The sequence below is a fragment of the Ambystoma mexicanum genome, chromosome 3q (genome assembly GCF_040938575.1).
Source record: "Ambystoma mexicanum isolate Mex_15411 chromosome 3q, UKY_AmexF1_1, whole genome shotgun sequence".
Classification (NCBI taxonomy): domain Eukaryota; kingdom Metazoa; phylum Chordata; class Amphibia; order Caudata; family Ambystomatidae; genus Ambystoma; species Ambystoma mexicanum.
In genome coordinates this window covers 724697849-724720543 of record NC_090926.1, presented here as the reverse complement: position 1 = coordinate 724720543, position 22695 = coordinate 724697849, and positions in this window count along the sequence as shown.

Here is a 22695-nt window from a genome sequence, read left to right as displayed (position 1 = left end):
CTGTGACGAAGGTCCCAGCAACAGACTCATGTTCAGTGAGTTCGTTGTCCTCTGGTGGAGACCCACCGCCAGTCACCAGAGTAGTGGCATGATTTGAGGCCAGCTTGTTCTTTGCTCTGCGTTTCAGGTCATTCCACCGCTTGTATCAATCATCAGCTGTGCGCCTCACAAATCCAAGGGCACTTATGCGGTCTGCGATGGTCAGCCAGTGTTCCCTACGTTGACCAGGTGTGGTCTTGCACCCTGGAGTCACCAACATTTTGCGGCTATGTGCTGACACATAGGTCACAAGTGCATCAAGTTCCGGGTCATTAAAGCTAGGCTTCCTTGACGTGCCGGAGTGTGTAGCCGTGTCTGGGGTCTCAGCCTGTTGTGCCAGAGCACCCTTCCTCCTCTTTTTTGACGGTGGAGTGAAGCCAGAGTGGCTTACGCCGCTCTGGTCAGTAGGGCCAGAAGCACCGGTTGACTGGGTAGTAGGAGTGTGGGAATGCACAAAGACCATCGGTCTTGGTGCAGGCATTGGTTGCAAGGTGTTGTTGGCAGGGGGAACGTCAGTTTGATGGACCTGGACCGACACTGTCCTGGCTGGAAGAGTCAGAGCTGGGGCGGATGGAGCTGCAGATGACATAGCTGCCCCAGATCCACGTGGCTTGGTGACAACAACTTGCACCGCCACACGTGGCCTAGACTTGCTGACCTGGAAGTCAGCCTGGGAGTCATCCTGTGCCAGGTCAGGTGCCACAATGGGCTGGTCCAACAAGGGCTGAGCTGGGATGGTCTCAGCCACGTTTCCCTCAACCATGCAGGGGGGGTATGGGTGTCCCTGATAGGTCCTCCACACAAGGGGGTATAAGGGAAACCTGCAAATCCCGGCCACGTCCCCTACTCCGCCCACCACGTCCACCTTTTGAAGGTTGGCCACCTTTGCCTCCCTTACCGCTTGGTCGCCTCCCAACCATGGCACTGATGTTGTTGTGCGTATGGGAGGAGCAGTAAACTATTGTCCTGGGCTATTGGGGGTCAAAGGGGTAGGGTACTAGATGGAATTCGTACCCTAGTGCTCTAACAAGGCTGTCTGTGACCCCTGGGGGAAGATGACGGGTCACGCAACGCACAGGCAGCCAAAAAACAAAAACTAACATGCACGCAACCCCTCGTAGACCACGTACGTGGAAAAATGAACCCGCACTACACTGTGGCACCCAGAAACACAAAAATAAGTGTACGTGTAATACATGCAGCCTACAAAGACCTCTGAAGGGGTACGCGATACACGGGGGTAGCACAGTTGGTAAATACATGCACGACTCACCGTCTGCCTGGAAAAAGAACATGAAAAAGAAGCGCGTGTGCGCATTGGCAACACCCCCGCCAAAAGAAGAATTGTACGCTGTCTGGGGAGACAGGACAAAAGGAGAAGCGAACGCTGTTTGAGGAAACAGGCCCATAAAACGAAGAAAAATGAAAGCTGTCAGAGGTAACAGGGAGTACGAACTAGAAACGCTGTGAAGTAATCGAGTGTGAACCGGCAAGAAGTACAGATTTCACCCACTCGCTCTCCACGAAAAGCACGTACAAGGAAATGGCATCCTACACGTAGCTTTTAAACCAGCCCACACGTACACGTCACATATGCTTGTACGTGGGCCCTTTCCTCCAATTAAACGCGATGACACTCGGACGTGCAGTTTTTCCACGTGGGCTCTGTCATACGTGTGCTGACGCGCTTACGCGCTAAGGGCCTTTCCTCGAATTACACGCAGACGTGCAAGATTTTCACGTGCCAAATCACTCCGTATCAAGCTGGCCACGCAGCAACACATGGAAGACCACGCTCCTGCCCAGAAGGCTGCATTATTGCCCCCCAGAGCCCCAAGCACGCTCCCACCTGCCATCTGCTGCTGCCTGACTGCCTGCTGCCCACGTGCCCTGCTATTTGCTGCCTGCACATCAGCCAGGGGTGCAGTTGCTGTGACCACCCCTGCTGGAACCAAAGACTCCCGACTGGTATACCATCGCTCCACAGCCCAGCCCAGGACCCAGTTGCCTACCCACTCCTGCCTCTGGGGTTGCCATGTCGGGCACAACATCATCTTGCACCACTGCCAGAGAGGCAGAGGGCCACCAGCTTCACTGCCACCGAAGTTGGTGTCCTGGTGGAGCAAGTCCTGGGGCAGTATGATGCCCTCTTCGGAGGTTTGCGCGCCGACAAGGAAGGACGGGCCAGGATCTGGACGGACATTGTGACTGCCATCAACGCGGAGGGGGTGGCAGTCCGCGACTTACAACATGTCAAGAAGCGCTGGGAGGACTTCAGGTCCAGGACCCTCAACAAAGCCCGGCGCCTCTTGAAGGCAGCGGATGCTAAGGGGCGCCGGAGCCACCTGTCGGAACACCAAATGAGGGTCCTGGAACGCATATGCCCAACGCTCCACGTCCAGGTCCTTGAGAGGCAGACCCGTCTGGAGTCGAGCGGTAAGTGTACATGCATACTGATTGTACGCTCTGCGTGTCGTGGTGTGCCTGTAGTGGGCAGGTTGCACTTGTGTTTTTGTATGGCCATGTATGGATGTGTATGTACAGGGCGGTGATGCTGACACATGCGTGTCCTCCCATGTGTGAGACAAATGGATGGTGTATGTGTGGGTAAGCATGCAGGCCAAATGCAGATGTGGGTGCACACATGTTTGAAATTCTGTTTATGTACGTTAGCATGGTTGTGGTGTCACACATGGATGGTGGTTCCTGCTGCATGTATCTGCACTGTGTACATGTGCATGTGTGTGTATTTGACAAGTGTGCAACTGTGATGCAACTTGGATGCATGTGACACTGACATGTAGAAGGCTGAATGCCAGATGTGACATGGATGGCGATCTCATCACTGTGACAGTTGGTGGACATGTACACATGCATGTAAGTGTGGTGGCGTGTGTGCATGTGTTGTGCACTCCCCGTGTTTCATTTGACGTCAGGCTCATCTTCGGATGCTCATACTGTCGTATGTGTATGGATGGTGCTGGCTGGTGCGATATGGCTGTGGAATTGCTCATGTGTGTGAGTTGAAATGACATGTGTGTTGGGGATTGTGATGTTATGTCTGAAATTTGACACTGCCACTCATGTGCAACTGTCATGTGTGTATCAGTCCATTGTACAGTGCCCTGATGCCTGTGTTCTTTCTCTCCCTGTCTGCAGCATCAACTGATGAAGAGGGCGGAGAGGGTGTTGTGGAGCACAGCGGCAGGGATCGCAACGCCAGCCGGAGACGCAAGGCCCGGCTCCCCTCCCAAGTTGTCATCTCATCAGGGAGTGAGGAGTCCAGTGCCGCGTCCCAGGCCGCAGCTGCCGAGGGTAGGTCCAAGAGGCGGAGGTCGGAGTTGGACTCCTCGGCAACATAAGGGCCGCTGAGACCCCACAGGGTCCGATGGAGGAAGATGGCACGGAGTCATCCAGGTTGGTGGGGGGTTTGGTGGAGGAGGAGGCCATGGAAGGGACAGACACGGGGTCTGGAGGTGGGGATTCCACTGGTGCTAGTAGTGCAGTGCAGGGGCTGGGACAGGAGGCAGCACAGGCCCCGATCCTGTGACTGCATCATCCTGCACCAGCAGGGATACCTACGTCCAGACCCATTTTCAGGGAGGGGATCCGCTTACAACAAGTGGCCTTCCTCTCCCTGCAGATGTGGCTATCTGGGACCGGGTTGAGCCTGTCCTGAGTGGGATGGCGTTGCGTCAACGGGGCATGCGAGGTGACCTGCAGTGTTTTCGTGAGGACACTGCATGTCATCTCGAATGTCTCATTGGCCGCGTTGTCCTACTGGGACAGGTCACCAGGGCCGGATTCCTCCGTTTGCTGGACTTTGTTCCGACCCCCTCCTCACCTGAACCCCCTATGCGCCAGTCGTCCTCCATGCCATCTTCCCACCCATGTATCAACTGGGTACCCTGTGGAGCTGCCTCTGACACTGCGGCCAGGCTGGTGGAGGAAAGATCCCTGCCACAGTCGGGAGTCAGACGTCCAGCAGGGGTGGCCACCTCGACAACTGCACCCCAGCCGGAGGAGGACGTGCAGACAGCAAGAGCCAGGGCACAGGCACAGCAGCAGCAGCAACAAGGTGGAAGCCATGATGGCTCGGGGCCTTCAACATCGGAGGGTCAGGCATCGGCCAGAGGGCCGGGCAGACCCAGGACTGGATGTTTCTTACATGTGGCAGTGGTTAGGCCATGCTATAGATGCGGAGCGGCAGCAGGCGGGAGAGGCACGGCTCACGATGGTCAGGGCGGAGAACTCCATGCGTAGGGCTCTGAGGCGGGGCGAGTGCCTCGAGGCAATTCGCAGGGACCTGGAGGTCCAGATGTCGTCGTCCCTGCGAAACCTCAGGGCCACGGAAGAGGACCGCCTCCGGGTTATCGAGCAGGAGTTCAATGATGCCCTGGCCCGGGAAATCGGGAAGTAAGCCATCGGACTAGCCCGCTGCCATTGTAAATAGTTTTTAGAGTTTGGTTTCCTTTTCGTTTTCCTTTTATTTGTGGTGAATGGACAATGCCACACAAATTTGTATATAGTTGTATTTTTAGGTAGTTTGTTAGATAGGTTTCATTTGTTTGGTTGGGCTCATGAACCCTTTTCATACTCCAACAATGGATTTATCTGAAATATTTTTTGGGAGTTTACACATGGATTAATGTTTTTTTTCCACATTGGATTGTAAATAGTTGGACTATGGATTAATTTGATTTTTTTTTTTCATCATGGACATGAAGCAGTGGATTTTCCTTTCCTTTGGATTTGCGTTGTTGGAGGAAGAATTTGGACTGTTTTTCTAGCAAATTCTTTTGGATTGGTTATGATTTTCATTCACTCATCTTTTGCACATGCTTTTTATTTCATTTTTGCTATTTTGGTATGCTTTCTTTTCATTGATTTATTTATGTACATAATACATTTTCAAATTTTAGTTCCATGTGTGGGATTCCCTCATTGGGTTGATGCATGTGAAAATGTGGGTTTACACAATCAATGCCAACCAGTGTATGTGTGTGACGGAGATGTGTTGATGTACATAGTTGACTTTTGGTTTGTGTCTTGAGATAGGCATGTTAGTGTGGGGTGGATTGGGAAATCATTGCACCTCAAGAATGGGGTAGCGTGAAGTGTTTTTATTGGTGTAGAAGTGGGCCATGATTGTGCATCATTATTTTGTGTAGGGGGGACATGGGTGGGGGCCTGCTGGCAGGTGACCCTGACTGCTGGGGGGCGGGGGAGCAGGTGGACATGGGTGGGGGCCTGCTGGCAGGTGCACCTGACTGCTGGGAGGTGGGGGTGCAGGGGGACATGGGTGGGGCATGGGTGGGGGCCTTCTGGGAGGTGCCCCTGACTGCTGGGTGGCGAAGGTGCAGGGGGACATGGGTGGGGGCATGCTGGCAGGTGCCCATGACTGCTGGGGGGTGGGGGTGCAGGGGGACATGGGTGGGGGCCTGCTGGCAGGTGCCCCTGACTGCTGGGGGCTGGGGGTGCAGGGGGACATGGGTGGGGGCCTGCTGGCAGGTGCCCCTGACTGCTGGGGGGTGGGGGTGTAGGGGGACATAGGTGGGACATGGGTGGGGGCCTGCTGGCAGGTGCCCCTGACTGCTGGGGGGTGGGGGTGCAGGGGGACATGGGGGGGGGCCTGCTGGCAGGTGCCCCTGACTGCTGGGAGGCGGGGGTGCAGGGGGGACATGGGTGGCCGCCTGCTGGCAGGTGCCCCTGAATGCTGGGGTGCGGGGGTTCAGGGGGACATGGGTGGGACATGGGAGGGGGTCTGCTGGCAGGTGCCCCTGACTGCTGGGGGGTGGGGGTGCAGGGGGACATGGGTGGGGGCCTGCTGGCAGGTGCCCCTGACTGCTTGGGGTGGGGGTGCAGCGGCACATGGGTGGGGGCCTGCTGGCAGGTGCCCCTGACTGCTTGGGGGTGGGGGTGCAGGGGGACATTGGTGGGGGCCTGCTGGCAGGTGCCCCTGACTGCTGGGGGGTGGGGGTGCAGGGGGACATGGGTGGGGGCCTGCTGGCAGGTGCCCCTGACTGCTGGGGGGTGGGGGTGCAGGGGCACATGGGTGGGGGCCTGCTGGCAGGTGCCCCTGATTGCTTGGGGGTGGGGTGCAGGGGGACATGGGTGGGAGCCAGCTGGCAGGTGTCCCTGATTGCTGGGCGGTGGGGGTGCAGGGGGACATGGATGGGGGCCTGCTGGCAGGTGCCCCACACTGCTGGGGGGTGGGGGTGCAGGGGGACATGGGTGGGACATGGGTGGGGGCCTGCTGGCAGGTGCCCCTGACTGCTGGGGGGGTGTAGGGGGACATGGGTGGGGGCCTGCTGGCAGGTGCCCCTGACTGCTGGGGGGTGGGGGTGCAGGGGGACATGTGTGGGGGCCTGCTGGCAGGTGCCCCTGACTGCTGGGGGGTGGGGGTGCAGGGGGACATGAGTGGCACGGGTGGGACATGGGTGGGGGCCTTCTGGGAGGTGGGGGTGCAGGGGGACATGGGTGGGGGCCTGCTGGCAGGTGCCCCTGACTGCTGGGGGGTGGGGGTGCAGGGGGACATGGGTGGGACATGGGTGGGGGCCTGCTGGCAGGTGCCCCTGACTGCTGGGGGTGGGGGTGCAGGGGGACATGGGTGGGACATGGGTGGGGGCCTGCTGGCAGGTGCCCCTGACTGCTGGGGGGTGGGGGTGCAGGGGGACATGGGTGGGGGCCTGCTGGCAGGTGCCCCTGACTGCTGGGGGGTGGGGATGCAGGGGGACATGGATGGGGGCCTGCTGGCAGGTGCCCCTGACTGCTGGGGGGTGGGGGTGCAGGGGGACATGAGTGGCATGGGTGGGACATGGGTGGGGGCCTTCTGGGCGGCAGGGGTGCAGGGGGACATGGGTGGGGGCCTGTTGGGAAGGTGCCCCTGACTGCTGGGGGGTGGGGGTGCAGGGGGACATGGGTGGGACATGGGTGGGGGCCTGCTGGCAGGTTCCCCTGACTGCTGGGGGGTGGGGGTCCAGGGGGACATGGGTGGGACATGGGTGGGGGCCTGCTGGCAGGTGCCCCTGACTGCTGGGGGGTGGGGGTGCAGGGGGACATGTGTAGGGGCCTGCTGGCAGGTGCCCCTGACTGCTGGGAGGTGGGGGTGCAGGGGGACATGGGTGGCCGCCTGCTGGCAGGTGACCCTGACTGCTGGGGGGTGGGGGTGCAGGGGAACATGGGTGGGACATGGGAGGGGGCCTGCTGGCAGGTGCCCCTGACTGCTTGGGGATGGGAGTGCAGGGGGACATGGGTGGGGGCCTGCTGGCAGGTGCCCCTGACTGCTGGGGGGTAGGGGTGCAGTGGGACATGGGTGAGGGCCTGCTGGCAGGTGCCCCTTACTGCTGGGGGGTGGGGGTGCAGGGGCACATGGGTGGGGGCCTGCTGGCAGGTGCCCCTGACTGCTTGTGGGTGGGGGTGCAGGGGGACATGGGTGGGGGCCTGCTGGCAGGTGCCCCTGACTGCTGGGGGGTGAGGGTGCAGGGGGACATGGATGGGGGCCTGCTGGCAGGTGCCCCACACTGCTGGGGGTTGGGGGTGCAGGGGGACATGGGTGAGACATGGGTGGGGGCCTGCTTGCAGGTGCCCCTGACTGCTGGGGGGTGGGGGTACAGGGGGACATGGATGGGGGCCTGCTGGCAGGTGCCCCTGACTGCTGAGGGGTGGGATTGCAGGGGGACATGAGTGGGGGCCTGCTGGCAGGTGCCCCTGACTGCTCGGGGGTGGAGGTGCAGGGGGACATGTGTGGGACATGAGTGCGGGCCTGCTGGCAGGTGCCCATGACTGCTGGGGGGTGGGGGTGCAAGGGGACATAGGTTGGTGATCACTGGTTCAAGCTGACATGTGGCTTGCCTGGAGGGCATGCCCATGGTGGATGGGCTGCGTGCAGGACATGACCAGGGGTGCGGGGTAGTCCCCTGTGGTGTGGGCTGCCTGCAGGGGCCGTGGAGGGTGTAGAGGGAACACCTGGGAGGACCCACACTGCCAATTCACATGTAGGACTCCCCGCGCACCCCTGAAATACACGTACCCCACTCGCACAGGGCCTATCCCATGTGGAACTTCCCGCGCACCCCTGAAATACACGTACCCTGCTCAAATCCCGTGTGATACTTCACGCGAACCCCAGTTATACACGTACCCGACTCGCACAGGGCACAGGGCCAATCGCATGTGAAACTTCCCGCGCACCCCTGAAATACACGTACCCCACTCGCACAGGGCCTATTGCGTGGGAAACTTCCCGTGCACCCCTGAAATACACGTACCCTGCTCAAATCCCGTGTGATACTTCACGCGAACCCCAGTTATACACGTACCCCACTCACACAGGGCCTATCGCATGTGAAACTTCCCACGCACCCCTGAAATACACGTACCCTGCTCAAATTGCGTGTAAGACTTCCCGCGAACCCCAGTAATACAAGTTCCCCGCTTGCCGTGTGCTGTGTGGCAGCCCTGTATACTGGTACAGGGTTAGCGCAGCCCTTTGCGCTGGATTGGGGATTTTGATGGCTTTTCCTTGCACGAGGGGCGTTCTTGGGGGCGTAACTGGCGCTGCTGCATGGTCGCTGCGCCACTGTGCTCCACGGCTGGTTTTGGTAGTTAAAATCTATGAATACGCTGTGCGCGGAAATTGATTGAATTTCTATGAATTAAAGTGTTTATGTCACCTATAGCCAACCTTTTTCTTGATGTCATTTTCTCTTATTTATGTGTCCATTTCCCAGCGCCAGAAGTTAAAATTGGGAGTTTACATCTTAGATTATCTTCATCCATCTGGGGCCACGGTATATACTGTGGTCTGGCCCCTCCTTTTTCTAACAAAGGAAACTGTGACAAGCCAAACTCATTCTCATCTCTCATCATTTGTCTGTCCACTTCAGGAACAATATTGCCACATCGGCGTCTACCTGGCAATGATCTTAACCTGCTTACATAAGGCGGCGACTCTCCCCTCTGACTGCGGAGTTGCCCCCTATGTTGGTCTGACTGTGTCAAGGGCTCCGTCGCATTAGACACAGGCACGTTTAAATCCAACCATCTTACTTCCTTATCCATTGAAAAGCATCCCTCAGACCCACATACGTCATCTCTCTCTTCCCCATGGAAGGCTTCCCTTTCTTCGTCTGACATTGCTTGTGCCCAACTCGTGCAACTTCTCTCATCTTAATTTCTATTTAGAGTCAGTATGTCTAAAGACAGCTCCTTCTGTCTAGCACCACATGAGGCTTCCACCATGTCATACAAGTGAGTGCTCTCGAGACAGTCATTTTTGCCCTTATCCTTTGGCTCTTTCTGAGCTCTCATGTCATGGTATACTTTATCAATCGCTTCCCCAATGCTCCTCAAGTCAACATCATCTTCTAGATTGATTCTAGATGGGCCTGGTAATGACTCATATCCTGGAAAAAAATCCTCTATGTCTTCCCATGCTACCTTTGGATTAGGATCCCTTACTTCCTTCTCCAAGTACCCAAGATCGCATGCTCGCTGCCTTCTTTTACGCTCCATATCATCGTCAAATTCTCTTCACTTTCTAGCTTCTTCTATCACTCTGTCTTCATCTTTCCTTTTCATATCCCTTTGTCATTTGCCCTCATCTCTTCGTCTTTGTATTCTTGCTTCTCTTATGTTTTGTTCTTCTTCTATTTTTTTATTTTCTAGCCTCTCTTTCTCATCAGCTGTTCTTTGTTTATTGTCACATCTTCTCTACTCTTCTGCTCTGTCTTGTTTTTTAGCTTGCTCGTCTTGATAGAAATGCTCTCGTCTCTGTCTATATTTTCTTCTCACTCCTTCGTCTTTCGATCGTTCTTCTCTTTCTTTATCTTTCTTATCTTGCTTGTCTTGATCTCCCCTTTGTCTTACATCCTTGATGCCTTTACCATCGAGTTTAAGCAAAATCTGACCTCCCATACATTTGTTCTCTAGGAGCACTTTCTCATCAGTTTTATCTCTTTCTCCCTTCCATCTCCTTATTTCTCCTCCTATATCTAGAGATGTGCTTGCTCAACCACTTCTCTCCCTATCGCGTCTCTCCTTGTCCCTCAGGACCTTGGAGATTACATCTTTCTCACTGTTTTTCTCTGGGCCTATTCACTACTTTGTCGCTGCTTTAAGTTCCCTTAATGGGTATAACCCATCGTCTTTCTTATTTTCGTTTTCTATTTCAGACAGGGCGGGCAGAGCAGAGGGCTCTTCGCCCCCCTCTCTGCATACATTAAGTATCCAATCTAAAGGAGGCTCCTCATCTTTCTCTCGTTGATACATTTTCCAAGGCGCTTTTCTAGCTTCTTCCCAGTATACACATGCAAATATGTCGTCATGTGCTGTAAGACTTCTTTCAACAGTGATCAACCTTGTGGCCATGGCATAAACATTTTGTCTGTGGTTGCTTTAACCCATTCTGCACTGTACTGTCTAAGTTTAGGTGCATGTTTTGGCAACTGTTTGCAGAGATGCACTAATGGAGTGACATCCTCCATTCTTAATGTGTCTATTCTTAACTTGTTTACCACTCGTTTGCTGTTGATCGTAGGATTAAATCACATTTCAACAGAACAATACCATATGAGCGAGCACCAATCGTCACAAGCTCCAATCCTGTTTTTTCAAGAATTTTACTTTAATCTTGCTAAAAAACAACCATCAAATACAATAATAATATTCACTTTCTTTTCCTCAACTTCACACTTCTCTTATTTTTCATAAATTCTTTCTTTGACTATGACGTCATCGTGCTTTCCGAACTACGTAAAACAGACAAACTTGGCCAGTCACATAAAGGTTTTCTACAATCTTCTTTCCTAAGACTCGTCTTACCCTCTTAAAAATGTTCCTCGTGGAACTCAAATCTATCTCCTTAGGACTACCTTTAATTGGACCCGTATTCTACGTCATCCACAAACGGGATTTTAGATAAGATTTCTTCTAACATTCTTTAAAACTTAGGTATAGGGCGTTTCCTCTTTATCGTGGCCCCTCACATGATTTTGCTTATTATACTGCTCTGCCACACTCAAGTCAATATCTCATTCCCCACACACATATATATATATATATATATATATATATATATATATATATATATATATATATATATATATATATACACATATATATACATTCAGTAAAAAAACTTTGTTTAACGGGACGTTATGGTTAAGTTGCGCAACTAAATACCTATGAAATTCTGTGGAAAAACTTTGTTAAAGGGACGTTATGGTCCCAAGTAAAACCGAAAACCCCCTGAAATTCGCCAGTTATGGTAAACTAACCAACCATAACTGGCACCACCACTGTGCACTGCTAAGCCTAACACCCAGGACATCAAAGATGACATCACAAATGTCATTGATGACATCACTGATGACATCACATGTCTGACTCCCCCTTTTTTCCTTTCCTGACATATCTAGGCCACATGATTTTCTTCAGTAACAGTCAGGAACTAAAAATTGTAAATTACTATATTCGTAGAATTATCCTTCAAGTATGTTCTTAGAATAATTCCCTTATGGTCCAGTCATATCATATGAAACATATACATAGGGGAAGACACAACCTTGAAAGACAGCAATCCTTTTTGTGCATTAAAATCATCAATAGATTTATCAGCACTTTTTGATACTTTTGATTTTTTTTATTACTGTACTTTCCCTGTATATGCTCATATTTTTATATGTTGTACTCACACTATTTTCCTTAGGGTCCAGATACATCATGTGATATATATATAGATAGGGTAAGTAACAGCTTTGAAATAGAGCAATCATTTCTCTGCATAAAGGTAATCAGTTAGGTTATGAACACTTTCTGCTACTATTGCTGTTTCTTTCTCTTACTTCAATTCCCTTGTATATATTCATATTTGTATGTGGTGTTGTCTCTTTGTGATTTGTCTATAATAATGCAATTACGTAGTAAGTGGGTTTTATTACCTACTTATCACAAGTTTCACTGTACGCAAATCTCTAATATGAAAACAGTTATCATTTCACCATTCAACATGGCAAGCTTATGAATATTGCACATCCATCATGTATGCTGCACACAATGCCTATGTTTCTGCATGAGTACCTTAGTATACTGGATTGAAGTTAATAATAGAATGCTATTTATATCAATGCATAGCTTAATGCACTGATTAGCACTTGATATTTATTCCAATAATCTTTGACACTTTTATTTATTAACATTACACTAAGAATCCCTTGTACAGACTTTTCATGAAAGGTAAATGCACATGTGATGTCATCAGTGATGTCATCAATGACATTTGTGAAGTCATCTTTGATGTCCTGGGTGTTAGGCTTAGCAGTGCACGGTGGTGGCACGATTTATGGTTGCTTAGCTTACCATAACTGGTGAATTTCAGGGGTTTTTCGGTTTTACTTGGAACCATAACGTCCCTTTAACAAAGTTTTTTCACTGAATTTCATAGGTTTTTAGTTGTGCAACTTAACCATAACGTCCCGTTCACAAAGTTTTTTACTGAATTTCATAGGTTTTTAGTAGCGCAAGTTAACCATAAACTCCCTTTAACAAACTTTTTTCATTAGAACGCAATTTCTCAGGGATGGCTTTACACAGAATGTTCCAACGTAAGAATTTATGCTCGTTCACAGTGAAGGTCAGCTGCTTCCATTTTTAGCTCGCGGGCCGGAGTGGCCCACGACTCGCACTATAAGGTTCTATCGTTTTTTGACCTTGACAGACAGGGTTTGTGCCAAAAGACTTCTTTTGAAGGAGGGGTGCAAAAACGTAAGAGACGATAAGGATGAAATTTCTAAAACTAAACCGCTTTTATATATTATATCACTATGAGAAAGATCGTTGGCACAGACAGAGTCGTATTTAGGGACTGCATTACGCGTAGACAATGGAAAATGCCAATAAAATGTAAGTAACCATTTAGATTATTTTATACCGGAATATAATAACAATAGCATGGCGTTAAAGCCCGGTTAAGTTGTTCGTTCAATGTGGCATATTGTCTTGTACCGCGCACTATCACCGCCGAAGTGGTCCCCTGGCGCTCAGACGGCTCTGAAAAAGGCAGAGGAGAGAGGGTGGGTTAGTGGGAATAAGTTAACATACTCCGTTGCACTATCCTCGATAGCAAATAGTTTCACGCCCTAATACATAAAATTAATATTTTTAATGAAGATCGGCTCGTGAGACTAATTTATGTTTTTAAAACAGGTACATCCTTCCATACTGTCAATGCCACGATTTTCAGACCCCGGCCGACAGATTTTTTTACTGCCAGGTGCAGCTACTTCTAAACAACTTCATGACCCTCACCATTTTAAGGGACAATCGCCAAGGACCAATATGCCCTTATGCTGTACTAGCGGCTAGAAGCAACATACCAACCATTATGGTGGTCTAATGCCTCGTTGTTGGAACAGCCTTCCGATTATCAGTGTGACCATAGTGCTTCTTTTATCATAAACCAACACCCTATGTACCGCAAAGGAACAGCGCGTGACTCAAGATGAACTTTTGCGGATCGACAGCAAAGACAAATGCAAATCGCAGAATATTCTCTAAACATTTGATGTCAAATAAAAGTACTTTACGAAATGTACAATCTTGCTGTTTGCTTTTAAATCACAGTTTCATATTCTGAATTGTGGCGCGCTGTGTTGTGAGATGATCTGTGTTGTTTTCCGGGTTCTGTGTAAAGTCGCGTAGGACTGGAGATGACTGGGCGCGTTTGGCTACGCACCCTGTAACGTCACGGAGAGAGACGGGGAATATGAATGCTTTGATAATGTCAGGCTTAGGGGCGGGAGATATGATTTAGTGTCGCAAAAGCAGGTCAGCCAGGTCGATGGGGCAAGTGATAGGATTATCACATAATGTCGGCGCACAGCAGCCTGATTTATCGTTTCTTTAGTGGACAAAAAGTCGGGTAAGGCCCATAGGAAATTGTAATGTCAACGGACATAAGGAGGGTTCTTAGAACACTTTCAACCTGACAATGAACAATACGAACAGCGTTCTCTGAACACCCCCATTTTGTTTAATTGCAAACATTACCTCCACGTCCACTCTTCCTCGTCCCAGTACTTACTTCATGAGGCCCCTGCCTCCAACACAGGACCTTCTTCTATTTCTTTAAATTCCTATAACTCCTCCCCCACATCCACATCACTTAGTTTCATATTACCAAGCCGAGACATGGGACCTTCCCCGCAGGGAGGGTGAGGAGAGTCGTCAGTACTGTGACGAGGAAGAGTAGGACTAGGAGTAATGAAGATTACGGGTAAGTAATCAGAGCATTTCAGGACACCGCGAGTGTTCTTAGAACACATTCAACTTACCAGAGTACAATACGGACAGCGTCCTCAGGACACCCCCATTTTGTTTATGTACGAACATTTAAGGACACCGCAAGTGTTCCTAGCTCAATTTTAGCTTGCTTGCGAACAAAACGGACACATACTCCGTCCTCAACACCCCACCATTTAGTTTATATAGAAAATTTCAGAACAGCCGTGTTGTCCGCAGACAAATCGAACACAACAAAAGTGTCTAGCACATAATAAAAACAGAACATTGAACCTATCTCATACTCCCCCACCCTCCCCAAACACTCTTACACACCAACACACTCCACTAAATACAATTTTTAATCCAAGTTTCACTGCGCTGTCCGCGGTCATCGGCGAATGCAAGATGGCGGGTGCCACAGAAAATCTGACATGCTTCATGCACCACGCCGTCCAATCAGCAAACACGTCGCATGTCCGCGGACATCACGCAAGCCGCTCGGCCAATCAGGGCACTGTCTGCGGAGCGAACCGGGAAGTCCGTCCGCAATTTTTTTTGCCTTACATTTTGGTCATTTTAAAAAAAAACTACTGGACAGATTTACACCAAATTTGCAAAAGCACGCTTTCGGGACCAAGCCTCCGCTCCTGCCGCAAATTTGGTGTAAATCCGTCCAGCGGTTTGGGCTGTAGGCATGCACAAAGTTTTTTCCCATTATGTTTAAGGGAAAAAAACAAAAGTTTTGGGACCCCCCCTATAACTTTTCCCCCCCTGGACCAAACTGCTCCAAACGTTGCAAAACAATTCAGAGTGGGCCATATACTTTGTTTGCAAAGTTTGGTGAGGATTCGACAACCCTGAAATGCGCGTACCCCACTCACACAGGGCCTATCGCATGTGAGACTTACCGCGCACCCCCGAAATACACGTACCCTGCTCAAATCACGTGTGAGACTTCACGCGAACCCCAGTTATACACGTACCCGACTCGCACAGGGCCAATCGCATGTGAAACTTCCCGCGCACCCCTGAAATACACGTACCCCACTCGCACAGGGCCTATCGCGTGGGAAACTTCCCGTGCACCCCTGAAATACACGTACCCTGCTCAAATCCCGTGTGATACTTCACGCGAACCCCAGTTATACACGTACCCCACTCACACAGGGCCTATCGCATGTGAAACTTCCCACGCACCCCTGAAATACACGTACCCTGCTCAAATTGCGTGTAAGACTTCCCGCGAACCCCAGTAATACAAGTTCCCCGCTTGCCGTGTGCTGTGTGGCAGCCCTGTATACTGGTACAGGGTTAGCGCAGCCCTTTGCGCTGGATTGGGGATTTTGATGGCTTTTCCTTGCACGAGGGGCGTTCTTGGGGGCGTAACTGGCGCTGCTGCAGGGTCGCTGCGCCACTGTGCTCCACGGCTGGTTTTGGTAGTTAAAATCTATGAATACGCTGTGCGCGGAAATTGATTTTAGCGCACACGACTGGTGCAGAGATTCAGTGCGCCAGCCGCGGGCGCCACTTGTGCGCTAATTTCTATGAATTACAGTGTTTATGTCACCTATAGCCAACCTTTTTCTTGATGTCATTTTCTCTTATTTATGTGTCCATTTCCCAGCGCCAGAAGTTAAAATTGGGAGTTTACATCTTAGATTATCTTCATCCATCTGGGGCCACGGTATATACTGTGGTCTGGCCCCTCCTTTTTCTAACAAAGGAAACTGTGACAAGCCAAACTCATTCTCATCTCTCATCATTTGTCTGTCCACTTCAGGAACAATATTGCCACATCGGCGTCTACCTGGCAATGATCTTAACCTGCTTACATAAGGCGGCGACTCTCCCCTCTGACTGCGGAGTTGCCCCCTATGTTGGTCTGACTGTGTCAAGGGCTCCGTCGCATTAGACACAGGCACGTTTAAATCCAACCATCTTACTTCCTTATCCATTGAAAAGCATCCCTCAGACCCACATACGTCATCTCTCTATTCCCCATGGAAGGCTTCCCTTTCTTCGTCTGACATTGCTTGTGCCCAACTCGTGCAACTTCTCTCATCTTAATTTCTATTTAGAGTCAGTATGTCTAAAGACAGCTCCTTCTGTCTAGCACCACATGAGGCTTCCACCATGTCATACAAGTGAGTGCTCTTGAGACAGTAATTTTTGCCCTTCTCCTTTGGCTCTTTCTGAGCTCTCATGTCATGGTATACTTTATCAATCGCTTCCCCAATGCTCCTCAAGTCAACATCATCTTCTAGATTGATTCTAGATGGGCCTGGTAATGACTCATATCCTGGAAAAAAATCCTCTATGTCTTCCCATGCTACCTTTGGATTAGGATCCCTTACTTCCTTCTCCAAGTACCCAAGATCGCATGCTCGCTGCCTTCATTTACGCTCCATATCATCGTCAAATTCTCTTCACTTTCTAGCTTCTTCTATCACTCTGTCTTCATCTTTCCTTTTCATATCCCTTTGTCATTTGCCCTCATCTCTTCGTCTTTGTATTCTTGCTTCTCTTATGTTTTGTTCTTCTTCTATTTTTTTATTTTCTAGCCTCTCTTTCTCATCAGCTGTTCTTTGTTTATTGTCACATCTTCCCTACTCTTCTGCTCTGTCTTGTTTTTTAGATTGCTCGTCTTGATAGAAATGCTCTCGTCTCTGTCTATATTTTCTTCTCACTCCTTCGTCTTTCGATCGTTCTTCTCTATCTTTATCTTTCTTATCTTGCTTGTCTTGATCTCCCCTTTGTCTTACATCCTTGATGCCTTTACCATCGAGTTTAAGCAAAATCTGACCTCCCATACATTTGTTCTCTAGGAGCACTTTCTCATCAGTTTTATCTCTTTCTCCCTTCCATCTCCTTATTTCTCCTCCTATATCTAGAGATGTGCTTGCTCAACCACTTCTCTCCCTATCGCGTCTCTCCTTGTCCCTCAGGACCTTGGAGATTACATCTTTCTCACTGTTTTTCTCTGGGCCTATTCACTACTTTGTCGCTGCTTTAAGTTCCCTTAATGGGTATAACCCATCGTCTTTCTTATTTTCGTTTTCTATTTCAGACAGGGCGGGCAGAGCAGAGGGCTCTTCGCCCCCCTCTCTGCATACATTAAGTATCCAATCTAAAGGAGGCTCCTCATCTTTCTCTCGTTGATACATTTTCCAAGGCGCTTTTCTAGCTTCTTCCCAGTATACACATGCAAATATGTCGTCATGTGCTGTAAGACTTCTTTCAACAGTGATCAACCTTGTGGCCATGGCATAAACATTTTGTCTGTGGTTGCTTTAACCCATTCTGCACTGTACTGTCTAAGTTTAGGTGCATGTTTTGGCAACTGTTTGCAGATATGCACTAATGGAGTGACATCCTCCATTCTTAATGTGTCTATTCTTAACTTGTTTACCACTCGTTTGCTGTTGATCGTAGGATTAAATCACATTTCACCAGAACAATACCATATGAGCGAGCACCAATCGTCACAAGCTCCAATCCTGTTTTTTCAAGAATTTTACTTTAATCTTGCTAAAAATCAACCATCAAATACAATAATAAAATTCACTTTCTTTTCCTCAACTTCACACTTCTCTTATTTTTCATAAATTCTTTCTTTGACTATGACGTCATCGTGCTTTCCGAACTACGTAAAACAGACAAACTTGGCCAGTCACATAAAGGTTTTCTACAATCTTCTTTCCTAAGACTCGTCTTACCCTCTTAAAAATGTTCCTCGTGGAACTCAAATCTATCTCCTTAGGACTACCTTTAATTGGACCCGTATTCTACGTCATCCACAAACGGGATTTTAGATAAGATTTCTTCTAACATTCTTTAAAACTTAGGTATAGGGCGTTTCCTCTTTATCGTGGCCCCTCACATGATTTTGCTTATTATACTGCTCTGCCACACTCAAGTCAATATCTCATTCCCCACACACACATATATATATATATATATATATATATATATATATATATATATATATATATATATATATATGTATGTATATATATATATATATATATATATATATATATATATACATATATATATATATATATATATATATATACACATATATATACATTCAGTAAAAAAACTTTGTTTAACGGGACGTTATGGTTAAGTTGCGCAACTAAATACCTATGAAATTCTGTGAAAAAACTTTGTTAAAGGGACGTTATGGTCCCAAGTAAAACCGAAAACCCCCTGAAATTCGCCAGTTATGGTAAACTAAGCAACCATAACTGGCACCACCACCGTGCACTGCTAAGCCTAACACCCAGGACATCAAAGATGACATCACAAATGTCATTGATGACATCACTGATGACATCACATGTCTGACTCCCCCTTTTTTCCTTTCCTGACATATCTAGGCCACATGATTTTCTTCAGTAACAGTCAGGAACTAAAAATTGTAAATTACTATATTCGTAGAATTATCCTTCAAGTATGTTCTTAGAATAATTCCCTTATGGTCCAGTCATATCATATGAAACATATACATAGGGGAAGACACAACCTTGAAAGACAGCAATCCTTTTTGTGCATTAAAATCATCAATAGATTTATCAGCACTTTTTGATACTTTTGATTTTTTTTATTACTGTACTTTCCCTGTATATGCTCATATTTTTATATGTTGTACTCACACTATTTTCCTTAGGGTCCAGATACATCATGTGATATATATATAGATAGGGTAAGTAACAGCTTTGAAATAGAGCAATCATTTCTCTGCATAAAGGTAATCAGTTAGGTTATGAACACTTTCTGCTACTATTGCTGTTTCTTTCTCTTACTTCAATTCCCTTGTATATATTCATATTTGTATGTGGTGTTGTCTCTTTGTGATTTGTCTATAATAATGCAATTACGTAGTAAGTGGGTTTTATTACCTACTTATCACAAGTTTCACTGTACGCAAATCTCTAATATGAAAACAGTTATCATTTCACCATTCAACATGGCAAGCCTATGAATATTGCACATCCATCATGTATGCTGCACACAATGCCTATGTTTCTGCATGAGTACCTTAGTATACTGGATTGAAGTTAATAATAGAATGCTATTTATATCAATGCATAGCTTAATGCACTGATTAGCACTTGATATTTATTCCAATAATCTTTGACACTTTTATTTATTAACATTACACTAAGAATCCCTTGTACAGACTTTTCATGAAAGGTAAATGCACATGTGATGTCATCAGTGATGTCATCAATGACATTTGTGAAGTCATCTTTGATGTCCTGGGTGTTAGGCTTAGCAGTGCACGGTGGTGGCACGATTTATGGTTGCTTAGCTTACCATAACTGGTGAATTTCAGGGGTTTTTCGGTTTTACTTGGAACCATAACGTCCCTTTGACAAAGTTTTTTCACTGAATTTCATAGGTTTTTAGTTGTGCAACTTAACCATAACGTCCCGTTCACAAAGTTTTTTACTGAATTTCATAGGTTTTTAGTAGCGCAAGTTAACCATAAACTCCCTTTAACAAACTTTTTTCATTAGAACGCAATTTCTCAGGGATGGCTTTACACAGAATGTTCCAACGTAAGAATTTATGCTCGTTCACAGTGAAGGTCAGCTGCTTCCATTTTTAGCTCGCGGGCCGGAGTGGCCCACGACTCGCACTATAAGGTTCTATCGTTTTTTGACCTTGACAGACAGGGTTTGTGCCAAAAGACTTCTTTTGAAGGAGGGGTGCAAAAACGTAAGAGACGATAAGGATGAAATTTCTAAAACTAAACCGCTTTTATATATTATATCACTATGAGAAAGATCGTTGGCACAGACAGAGTCGTATTTAGGGACTGCATTACGCGTAGACAATGGAAAATGCCAATAAAATGTAAGTAACCATTTAGATTATTTTATACCGGAATATAATAACAATAGCATGGCGTTAAAGCCCGGTTAAGTTGTTCGTTCAATGTGGCATATTGTCTTGTACCGCGCACTATCACCGCCGAAGTGGTCCCCTGGCGCTCAGACGGCTCTGAAAAAGGCAGAGGAGAGAGGGTGGGTTAGTGGGAATAAGTTAACATACTCCGTTGCACTATCCTCGATAGCAAATAGTTTCACGCCCTAATACATAAAATTAATATTTTTAATGAAGATCGGCTCGTGAGACTAATTTATGTTTTTAAAACAGGTACATCCTTCCATACTGTCAATGCCACGATTTTCAGACCCCGGCCGACAGATTTTTTTACTGCCAGGTGCAGCTACTTCTAAACAACTTCATGACCCTCACCATTTTAAGGGACAATCGCCAAGGACCAATATGCCCTTATGCTGTACTAGCGGCTAGAAGCAACATACCAACCATTATGGTGGTCTAATGCCTCGTTGTTGGAACAGCCTTCCGATTATCAGTGTGACCATAGTGCTTCTTTTATCATAAACCAACACCCTATGTACCGCAAAGGAACAGCGCGTGACTCAAGATGAACTTTTGCGGATCGACAGCAAAGACAAATGCAAATCGCAGAATATTCTCTAAACATTTGATGTCAAATAAAAGTACTTTACGAAATGTACAATCTTGCTGTTTGCTTTTAAATCACAGTTTCATATTCTGAATTGTGGCGCGCTGTGTTGTGAGATGATCTGTGTTGTTTTCCGGGTTCTGTGTAAAGTCGCGTAGGACTGGAGATGACTGGGCGCGTTTGGCTACGCACCCTGTAACGTCACGGAGAGAGACGGGGAATATGAATGCTTTGATAATGTCAGGCTTAGGGGCGGGAGATATGATTTAGTGTCGCAAAAGCAGGTCAGCCAGGTCGATGGGGCAAGTGATAGGATTATCACATAATGTCGGCGCACAGCAGCCTGATTTATCGTTTGTTTAGTGGACAAAAAGTCGGGTAAGGCCCATAGGAAATTGTAATGTCAACGGACATAAGGAGGGTTCTTAGAACACTTTCAACCTGACAATGAACAATACGAACAGCGTTCTCTGAACACCCCCATTTTGTTTAATTGCAAACATTACCTCCACGTCCACTCTTCCTCGTCCCAGTACTTACTTCATGAGGCCCCTGCCTCCAACACAGGACCTTCTTCTATTTCTTTAAATTCCTATAACTCCTCCCCCACATCCACATCACTTAGTTTCATATTACCAAGCCGAGACATGGGACCTTCCCCGCAGGGAGGGTGAGGAGAGTCGTCAGTACTGTGACGAGGAAGAGTAGGACTAGGAGTAATGAAGATTACGGGTAAGTAATCAGAGCATTTCAGGACACCGCGAGTGTTCTTAGAACACATTCAACTTACCAGAGTACAATACGGACAGCGTCCTCAGGACACCCCCATTTTGTTTATGTACGAACATTTAAGGACACCGCAAGTGTTCCTAGCTCAATTTTAGCTTGCTTGCGAACAAAACGGACACATACTCCGTCCTCAACACCCCACCATTTAGTTTATATAGAAAATTTCAGAACAGCCGTGTTGTCCGCAGACAAATCGAACACAACAAAAGTGTCTAGCACATAATAAAAACAGAACATTGAACCTATCTCATACTCCCCCACCCTCCCCAAACACTCTTACACACCAACACACTCCACTAAATACAATTTTTAATCCAAGTTTCACTGCGCTGTCCGCGGTCATCGGCGAATGCAAGATGGCGGGTGCCACAGAAAATCTGACATGCTTCATGCACCACGCCGTCCAATCAGCAAACACGTCGCATGTCCGCGGACATCACGCAAGCCGCTCGGCCAATCAGGGCACTGTCTGCGGAGCGAACCGGGAAGTCCGTCCGCAATTTTTTTTGCCTTACATTTTGGTCATTTTAAAAAAAACTACTGGACAGATTTACACCAAATTTGCAAAAGCACGCTTTCGGGACCAAGCCTCCGCTCCTGCCGCAAATTTGGTGTAAATCCGTCCAGCGGTTTGGGCTGTAGGCATGCACAAAGTTTTTTCCCATTATGTTTAAGGGAAAAAAACAAAAGTTTTGGGACCCCCCCTATAACTTTTCCCCCCCTGGACCAAACTGCTCCAAACGTTGCAAAACAATTCAGAGTGGGCCATATACTTTGTTTGCAAAGTTTGGTGAGGATTCGACACCCCTGAAATGCGCGTACCCCACTCACACAGGGCCTATCGCATGTGAGACTTACCGCGCACCCCCGAAATACACGTACCCTGCTCAAATCACGTGTGAGACTTCACGCGAACCCCAGTTATACACGTACCCGACTCGCACAGGGCCAATCGCATGTGAAACTTCCCGCGCACCCCTGAAATACACGTACCCCACTCGCACAGGGCCTATCGCGTGGGAAACTTCCCGTGCACCCCTGAAATACACGTACCCTGCTCAAATCCCGTGTGATACTTC